The 9,913-nt window shown below is 40.1% G+C and overlaps 1 long non-coding RNA gene across 3 annotated transcripts; it reads left to right on the top strand.

The window, feature by feature from the left end:
• Positions 1-22: 22 nt before the first annotated feature.
• On the top strand, positions 23-7,232 carry LOC112960480. 3 transcript variants are annotated; one of them, XR_003251760.1, is made up of 3 exons: positions 23-174; positions 710-876; positions 1,895-7,232. It is a non-coding gene; the product is annotated as an uncharacterized LOC112960480 (long non-coding RNA). The 3 variants fall into 3 exon arrangements; XR_003251759.1 differs by having other exon boundaries at positions 23-876; positions 1,895-4,955; positions 5,226-7,232; XR_003251758.1 differs by having other exon boundaries at positions 23-876.
• The last annotated feature ends 2,681 nt before the right edge of the window (positions 7,233-9,913 follow it).

The raw sequence follows: 9,913 nt of genomic DNA, 5'->3' as shown, positions 1-9,913 counted from the left end.
TTTTACTGAATTGTGACTTTTTTTTTTGGCAGTAGATGCTTCTTTCATGAAAATTTTGGAATGTTTTAAAATTGAAATAATAACAGCCTTAAATTATAGGCTTTTCCTTCATTGAAGACTTGATCATTGCCACAAAATCTGTGACGAGTCACAGGAAGTATAGCAGACCCTAAGGTGAATTTTCAGCATCACCTTACATTAGAATCTGTTCATTTGTGAAATAGTAGGGTTTGTTCGTGAGTGCAGTTTTGGAGGTGTTGCTTGGAGCAAAAATGACTAATGAGACTACAGGCTGCGGTTTCCATTAGCTCTATGTATGGGACTCAGAGATACAAAGAAAGATCTTGATTTTTGCCTAGATCTTTTGCATGTTAAAAGATCTCTTGAATTGTTATGTGGAACACACTTCTATTTTCCTTGAAATCACTGAGTATGATCACTCTCTAGAAATCAAAGTGGTGCAGGGGTTTTCATGGCAGTGGAAATGAAGAAGGTACATCCACATGACATGGGGTCAGATGAATGTTTATAGGATGTTGTCGAGATCATTCCGGTCATGTCAGCCTGGTGTAAGCTTGATACAGCAGGGAACAAACGTGGCTGGATCCCTGCTGACATTTACTTTGGTTATTGCTCTGTGTAGACTTACTTCTCATGTCTCTACATTATGCCCCATTTTCCAAAGCATTGTACCTGTCTCCTTATGTAGCAACCTAGTGCTGGCTTCTGGGAATACTGAAGCCATGGATCTCTGACAGTTGTGACTGGATGCCATTTGAGGCACCGCTGGCTACTGCAAATTCCTACCAGGAAGCTGGTTGCAGATGAGTTGACTCAGAGGATGATGAGATGAGACATCAGTCTAATGTATTCTGGGTAAGATGTCAAAACTTCTTAGTATACACTCAAAATAATGCCATCTTAGGTACAACAAAAGCTCGCTGAAGTGCTATAGGTAGAAATCTTAAATATCTTATTCCCTAGGTTATTTAGTCAGAGGAAACTGGTTATGGATGATTAAGTAAAGCATCCAACCACATATTATTCCCTGGAACATGCATGTGTGTGTCCATCCAGTGGCAGGTGTCCAGATTGTTTGGATTTTTATCTTGGAAGGAAGAAAGAATACGTTGGGTTTTTTGTTTTGTTTTTTAAAGCTGGCTCCTCCCACTATATAACTGTTCTCTTACTCCCATTGAGGAGATGACGGAGAAAGTTTAATTAAACCCTGAAAGAAAATGCTAAGTTTAAATAATCTAGGGACTTCTTGACAATTAGAGAGAGTTGCAGCACATGCATGACACATCTTGACTGGATAAAGCAACAAAGGCCACAGGGAAAAACCTGCCAGGGAGTGGACGTACACTATATGAGTACTACAGTTCTGCCATTTAACTACTGCTCTAATACAAGAAACTGCTTAATTTAAAGGTAACAGACTCTATTCCTATGAAGGGAATTTCTAATTTTTTGGGGTGGATTCTGTAAGTGATGTGGATCATTGCTCAAAAACAAAGTTGCTGGTAGCAAAAATGTTCCCTGTAATGATTTTGAACAGACTAACTCTTCACATGATCACCTGTCCTTGTGACTGAGTAAATGAATGTCTAAAAAAGCTTTTCTAACATGTCAGCTGAAACTAATGCATTAAAGACAATTAATCTTGTCCTGTTCTAAGAATGAACTTCCCATATCTTTTGGGAAGTAGTTTTTGTTTTTGTTGTAGTGTTGATTTGTTTTCTTCCTGATCTGATTATTCATATCTGATTATTTTGGAAGAAACACTGTGTTCACTGTGTTCTGGCTTTAGTTATGAGAGAGATTGTCCTTCTCAAAAAAAAAAAAAAAAAAAAAAAAAATCCAAGTTCTAATTCTGCTTTCTTCTTCTTTTCAGATCAGAATCATGAATCTGAAATGCTCTGACAAATTAACTTTGGCCAGATTAATTCTGAGTTAATTTTGACAAATTAACTCTGGTAGATCCTGTAAAATGAGGGAGGCTAATGAAGAGTGGTCATGAAAGCATCATTATTGTATGTGCAGAAATGTAAAATCACATATGTAATAGCACAAGTGTGTATATCCTTGGAAGCAACTGTAGTTTTTCTCTTGTCTGTTCACTGACAAAGTTTATGTTTTACCTACTAAATCATATTTGGAAGGATGAAGATAGGAGAGCGAAAGCAAAGATGTAGTCAAGCAAATCATGTAAATACTGTTCAATTTAGTTGTTCCCAGTTGTCACTGACTGTAAGCTGTGCAGGCTAAAGAGTGTCTTTGGAGAATGTTTATATCTACTGCCTTGCAGAACAGCACACGAATTTGGTGTTTCTGTGCTCAACTGGACTGGGAAGAACAGGCTACTACTATTTATTTATTTATTGATTTATTTTTAAAGTAGCATACCCTAGTAGTTTAACTTTGTTCATCCTCTTGAGACTACTTTCTTTACCTGCCAGATGGAAGAGTTCTCTATGTAGGAAAGCTGCATAGAGGTTGATTTATTCTGGTGCAATTTTTATCCATCCATCACACCAGCAACAAGAGAACTGATCTTTTTTAGTGTGTGTTAATGTTCAGTAAGTGTTCATCTGTAACTCCTTAGGTTAGGAATTCTCAGGTAGTTTTGTACTTACGTACTAACCAAGCCTAGGTTATACTCTCAGACAGGACTTGAGTGCATCTATTTGGCATTGCTGTGGGCGATTCCCGTTCATTTAATGAAACACAGCTTCCTTCTCTGTCTAGTTCTTRCTGTGAGAGTTTTCTCTGAAATTTGATTCTTTCGTTTGCACTTGCCTCTGCAGATGTAGGCTTAAGTCTGAATGACCAGATGAGTCTGGTCATCTGACTGCAAGAATGCAACCTGCAAAACCTTTGCTGGCCTAAAATGGGACTTGGGTAGAATTGAAATGTGAACACAAGGGTACAATTGACAAAATCTTTGCCTGATCTCCTAAGGAATTTTAGAGGTAAAAATTTGGTCTCCAGTATGCTTATATTTCTGCTTCAGCATATATGCAAAATTGCTTCCTTTTTGCCAGGTCTTTATTCAGTTTAACACTTTAACCACCCTTAAATCCACAAATTAGGTGCCCAGTGTCCAAGTTCACTGAAAAACCTGGTCTAGTAGCTATGCTTGAGGTATGCCTGATGCATGCTAATGTTCAATACCTCTTCAGCCTTCGTGTGAAAATCCTCATCACTGTCACAGTGCCCTAAGGAGGCTGGTGATTAAACGGGAATGAGGAGGGATGGCACTTCCTCCACTTCTTGCTGAACTTTTGCCTTTTTGTAGAGTGGAAGATCAAGGGCCAAAGGGTTAACTTCCAGTCCCCACTTCTCAGACTATTTAAAACATTAAACAGTATCAAAATAACTTACCAGAAAGGTCATGATCAAAATCAATAATTTCTTTAGGAGCATTGCTTTCTATATGTCATCTTTTCTTTAATTCATACTGTTCTATGAGTTTCTGCTTACCTGCCTGTCTGTCTGTCTTCGATAAGCAGCACAGTAGACTAGTACCAAAGTGCCAGCTACAGCCTTCAGCACTTTTAGTTTGAATGGAGATAAAATTAATGTTGTTCTTGGGTCATCAACAGCAGCTTTTGGCATGTAGCTTGCTAAGACACATTTGTTTGTGAGTCAGTATTGTCAATGATGTCAGCACAATCTTGAGACTGCTGAGCTTTGTCGTTTCAGCTATTGCTGTCAAGGAACAGAATGTGTGTGTATGTATGTGTATTTATAAAATGTGTGCCTGTATATATACATACACATGACTCCTCAAGATCCTGTTAGGAATCTTTCATATGCAATGGAAATCACTTTTCTAATAACCTTTTTTCTTGCATTTTTTGAGTCAGTATCAATTTTCCATCTCAGATCGTTAGAATTTAAGAGAAAAAATCCTCTTGGTGAGTACATGCAATTTCTTGCACCTCTCACCCTTTTAAAGACAGGAAAAAATAATGCCAAAGTTACAAGCCTCCATTTAACTATTGGAATTAATTTAGCAGGAAGCCCACTACTGAAAACTGCCCCCTATTTATGCTGTTTATTCAGTTTCTTTATGCCCAATTTTTCTCTGGTATATATCTATATGGCATAGTTATGAACTGCAAATACTTATGAGTCTTTTATAGAAATAGTAAGCACTGCTGTCAGCTTGCTGTACTTGTACAAACGTATACCTTTACAGATACATTTTTCCAACCTTTTTTAAATGAGGGACATCTCAAATTTGCTGGGGGGGTGTCAGGGGGAAAGCTAGGGCTACCTTTTGCAATGTTGCCCAGTAAAGTTTTCTATTTGTAAATGATTTAAAATTTCAGCTACATTTAAAATACTCTTTTGTATTAATTTTGCATTAATTTTACTTTCCTGTTTTATAAGTTTGTTCACTTGCTCAGGACTAAATAGGAAGAAGGGGGTTTCAGATCACTGTTGGTTGTCTTACTGACTGTCAGTGATCTGTGAACCACAGGGTGAGAAACACCTCTGCTATGGATAACTAGAATTATTAGCCAAGGTAGCAATGAACTTACTTCCTTTAATACTAGGAAATCACAAAACTATTTTTAGAATGAGGAATATCATTTTGACAACAGTAGCATTATCTGATTAATATTCTTGAGATTTTTCAAGAGTTAGTAATGGTACACAGAAGAATTGCTATACAGCTTCATATGACATTAAAACACCCCTACTGTGCTATTATAGTTCCCTTATTTATATACTAACTCATACAGAGAGGTTAATTAGTTGGTTTTTTTTTTTTTAATATAGCAGCTATCACATGTAATAAACTCTAGATCTAAACAGTGGAAAGGTTCCTCTCCAAAATGCTTGTATTATTTAAACATTGTATAAAGCCTGGTTCTGGATGTAGTGATTTCTCCTGACTAATGGAATTGATGTGGATGCCTTGGATGTTCCTCGCATGCTGGTAGGTGAGTGAACAGTTTATATTGCAAAGAATAGTAGAGATTCTGACCAGGGCAGGGAATGCAATGTAATGAAAGAAAATCTAAATAAATTTGATTGGACAACTCGATGAGTAAAAAGCTGTCTGGATGATCAGAATCATAAGGTTAATGGGTTGTGCTGCCAGGAAGCTGGTAATAAGTGGAGTACTGCAGGGTTCTACTCTGGGACCTGTTGTGTTTAAGATCTTTATCTGTGACTGGGAGAAGGAGACTGACTGCACTCTCATTTTGCAGACTCAGGATTTTGCAGATGACACCAAACTGTAGGAACCAGTAAATGCGATCAAGGGCAGCACTGATGTTCACCAGCACCTGGACAGGCTGGAGGAATGGGCCTACAGGAACCTCATGAAATTCATCTAGGACAAAGGCAGAGCCCTGCACCAGCAAAGGAAGAAACCCTGCAATGACACAGGCTGGGGAGCAGCTCTGCTGAAAGGGACTTGGGGGACAGCAAGAACATGAGCCAGCAGCACGCCCAGCAGCAAAGGCGGCCAACAGCCTCCCAAGCTGTATTAACCAGAAGGTCGAGGGATGGGACTATCCCCCTCTGCTTGGCACTTGTCAGACCACATCTAGATCCTGTGTCCAGCTCTGGGACCCCCAGCACAGGAAAGACGTTGACAAGCTGGCGGGGGTTCAGCCAGGGCCACCAGGGTGGTGGGGGCCAGAGCACTGCCCTGTGAGGAGAGGCCGAGGGAGCTGGGCTTGTTCAGCCTGGAGAAGAGGTGGCTACGGGGGGGCTTGCAGCAGCCTCCCAGCACCTACCGGGAAAGAACTGAGAAAGCGGAGCCAGGCTTTTCACAGTGGTTCACGGCAGGAGGATGAGAGGCAACGGGCAAAGACTGAAATAAGAAGTTCAGGCTGGACACAAGGAAAAAGCTTTTTCCCCATGAGGACAGCCTAGTGGTGAAACTGGTTGCCCAGAGAGGTTGTGCAGTCTCCATCCTTGGTGGTTTTCAAGGCCCAACTGGATAAAGTCCCAAGCAACCTGGTCTGACCCCACAGCTGACCCTGCTTTGAGCAGAAGGTTGGCCTAGAAACCTCCTGAGGTCCCTCCTGACCTGAATTATCCTATCCTATGAAGTCCAGTGGGAAAGACAGATGGTAGAGGTATAATAACAGCACAGTCCTATCTGGGAAATATCCTGTAATAGTTGTTTTGCATTCTGTAATGCTTGCTTTTTATGAAGTACAATGTTTGTGGCCTCTGCTGAACTTAGAACCATAGTTAAAATAACCTCAAATGTTTGGAGAACTGCACAGGAAGTGAAGCTTGATATTCTAATACAGTTTCATGCTGGTGGCATAGAGCCAGTACTCCAGAGGACTGTGAGTCCAGTCTTGGTGTCACCGGTCAGCTCAAGTCGTTTGTTCTTAACATCAGGTGGTGGGAAGCTTTCTAGTCTCCACTGGGCTGAGAGCAAGACAGTTTGGCTTGTAAAACTACCAGTGGCCTAAACAGACAGAAATATCTCCTCAAATCATGGGCATCTAGTTAACGGAGTTCAGCAGCAGGCCAGCTTGTAATTGTTTAGTGCTTCCCTCACTGGTGTCAGTGGGAATTACTGCAGTATAAATTGCTGTAGGGGACAAATTGATCAACTAAGAGAGGTTTAAAGATCTGAGTGCTTAGGTTACTGACAGCAGTTCAGGTTTCCCAAATTAAATAGATGGATACAAGATTCTGGGTTAGCTTTTCTTTAGTCACAGCTGGGGAAGAAGCAGTGCGATTCCCATTTGAAAAAAAGCCCTTTGTAAGCTTTTGTGATGTTTTTCCTGGTCTTGGTATATTATTTAACCACCAGCCGACATCATTACTCTCAACAGTACATAGATATCATTTCAACAGGGGCCTTAAATACCTGAGAGACTAAGCTTGAAAGCCAGGTGCTGTGCCACAGAGCAACATCTGCAAGTTGCTTACATGCTCAATTGGAATTTCCATATGCTGACATCACACTATTAAGTATTTCACTCTATGGCGAGTCAGTTTAGGTCTTTTCCTCCACCCTCTTCATTAAGAATACAATTCTGCAGATGTTTCTGGGACTCCTGCCTTCCCTTCAAGCAATCTTCTCAGTAATGGTGAAAATGTGCTTCCTATCCATCTTTTTCTCAGTGCAACCACTTTACCTCCGATCTTCAATAATTCATAAACTTGCAGGTGGTGCACCAAAATGATTTTAGCTACCTCCAACTTTTTTGGACAGAAGGAAAATAAAAATGATTTCATAGTAACTAAAGTAAGTCAGTTCATTGGTGAAAGCACTTAAGTATAACTTATTAGCTATTCAGGAGGAAGGTTTCACTGAAGGTACAATGCATTTATGTATTAAAGTGCAGCTCAGCTCCTGAAAAATGTCTACGTAAATAAGCACTTGTCACATCCCATTTTTGTTGATTTTTTTTTTCCCCCCTGTATTGCAATTGTAGGTTTAACCCTGAATTAGCTGGATCTGAGGAGTTAATTGCCAGTCAGTTACACGTGTGTGTTGCCACTGATGAGTAAGACAGTGTTACAGGCATTAGTTTAAGACAGAAGGCACAAGTTAGTGTCACAAGTGGCACAATCTGAGCTCCAAAACTTTTTTCAGAGGGTGATGTTTGAGATGAAGACAACTAGGCTGTGGCCTGATTTGTAAGGATGGGAATAAAAAAGGTAAACTGAGAATCCTGAACTAAATCCACAAAGTGAATTAAACTTAATTTCCACTTGACTTGGCTCAACAGTATAGGTGCAAGTGTTTCCACTGGTGGATTTGTCCAGAATCACTTTGGGTCCAAAAGCATTCACAACTAGTCTAATTTCTTAATTTCTTGATATCTGTTGAACATAGAGGCAGTTAGCACTAATAGGCTCATTTCTGCCAATGAGCAGAAGCAAAACAGAGTTTGGGTGAAACTCAGGTTAAAAAAAAAGCAAAATAAATAAATAAAAAGTTGCAGTACATTTTAAAGCCTAGGCAAAGAGGGAGCTGTAGAGAGGTTTCTAGAGCACAAATTATTTGACTGCACACATTGGAATTCAAGTTATTCAGCTGGTTTTTTTATCTATTTTGTATCTGGCTGTTAGCACCTTGGTACTTATATACAAAGAAATACTTGATAGCGCAATCACAAAAGCAATAAACAGCCTTACTAAGGCATAGATCTGAGGTGACTCCTTCAAGTGGAATCTTACTTTAAGCATGATTTCAGTGTCATGTATCATAATTGCATCTAATATTAGAGATTGACTTAATATAACGTAATGTCAATGACAATATAAAGACAATCATGAATGGAGGAGATAGTTTAAAAAAAGTTATGGGGAATGGAAGGAAGGATTACGCTGTAATGAAGACTTCAGACTCCACAGATCTTTTTCAGCAACACTCAGAAGTTTTTTTTTTCCCCTAAGCTTCTGGATGCTTTATCTGTTTCCATTTTGATGTTGGAATCTGCCTGGAATCTCTGAATGTGATTTCTCTTAGGTCCTTTTTTTCTTCTTCAGACTTGTGAATCTCCATCTACTACAGATCTAAGCACTGAAGTTGCATATGTCAAACTAGTTAGGAAGTTTAGTTAGCAAGCAGGTTAGCAGTACCAGCTGCTGAGAATTAAATCCTCTCCCCCTCCCCCCCAGTGATATGGCTTAAAGGAAGTGAACGTAGAATCTTTTGGCTCTATCAGAGTCTGAAATCAGAATAAAAATGGTAGGCGTGTTCCTAAAAGACTAGGAATCTGTGTCAGATTTTCTATGGACACACACTGGAGTATCATGACCTGCTTATACCAATTTAATAGCACACAGCTACTGAAAGCCCCCTTGCCTTGCACATGTTGCCTCTTGTGTGAATGCTAGTGATGGGACCATAATTTCAGTGAATCACATAGCTACACTGTCCCTGGCTTGTGCTGATGTTAATGAATAGGAGCACACACACAAGCACTGGAGAAGAGCAGCCTTTGGCAGTGGTGTGTCTTAGATCTGCTTATGCCAATCGCACACTGACATCCTCAGTGTGCTTCAGGTCAGGCACGTGGTAGTGATTTACCACTAGTGTGTAATTCCCTGCCTGAGCAATGTGTGCCTATCTGTGTGCACCTATCTCAGCTGAATCTAGTTAGGCTCAGCTAAAACTTTGAAGTGACAAAACTGGAGAGAGCACCTTAAAAAAGCCAAGTAACCAAAGCAAATGAAGGACCTCTGAAGAGGTTAATGGAGTAGCAGAAGTAAAAGCAGCAGGAGGGATTTGACTCTGAAACACAGAAATTTGCCTGGACTATTTCTGCCCATTTAAACAGCTTTGCACAAAATCTGGACAAAGAAAGGCCACTAACCCTGAGGTTCAGACAGCATCAGTTATTCTCCAGTCTCACTGGTTTGTAACACTAGTCAAGTTTCTGGAGCTGGAGATAAGGAAAGCTTCAAAGGTGACCTATTGGAGTCTGTGCAACAATGCCTGAATTGTCAGAATCTGATACAACAGATACTGAACTTCCTTTTTGTTTCAGTGGGTTTTCATTCTAATAATGCTTTGAATGTCAGCAGTGATAACTATTCCTAATCACTTCTTCCAGTTCTGTAAGGAAGGAAGGAATCCACAATGTGAAGAGAATTCTAATGAGGGACCAAACTCTCCTCTTAAGAAAAAGTGCTCCGAGAGCTGTAGAGACTTGCCCCACAGGGACCTGGCTGACACTTTAGCTTAACACTTGAGAGTTTAAGTGACCCTACAGAATATAAATTAGCTTATGCTACTTCAGCGTTAGCTGCTGAGCAGCCGCTGCTTTTGAAAGCTGACCCGTTTATTCAGGTTGACTTGAAGCTTAACAGCAGACGCCCGGTTTTTGTTGGATTGGTGGTAGAGGTGGGGAGGGCACATAATTTGATTCTATATAGTTAAAGTCTTATTTCAAAAGCCTGTCCAGGAATA

Source organism: Apteryx rowi, unplaced genomic scaffold (assembly GCF_003343035.1).
Source record: "Apteryx rowi isolate R43461 unplaced genomic scaffold, aptRow1 scaffold_966, whole genome shotgun sequence".
Taxonomy (NCBI): Eukaryota; Metazoa; Chordata; class Aves; order Apterygiformes; family Apterygidae; genus Apteryx; species Apteryx rowi.
The sequence above is the reverse complement of the archived record's forward strand: the minus strand, read 5'-3'. Positions and strand labels throughout refer to the sequence as shown.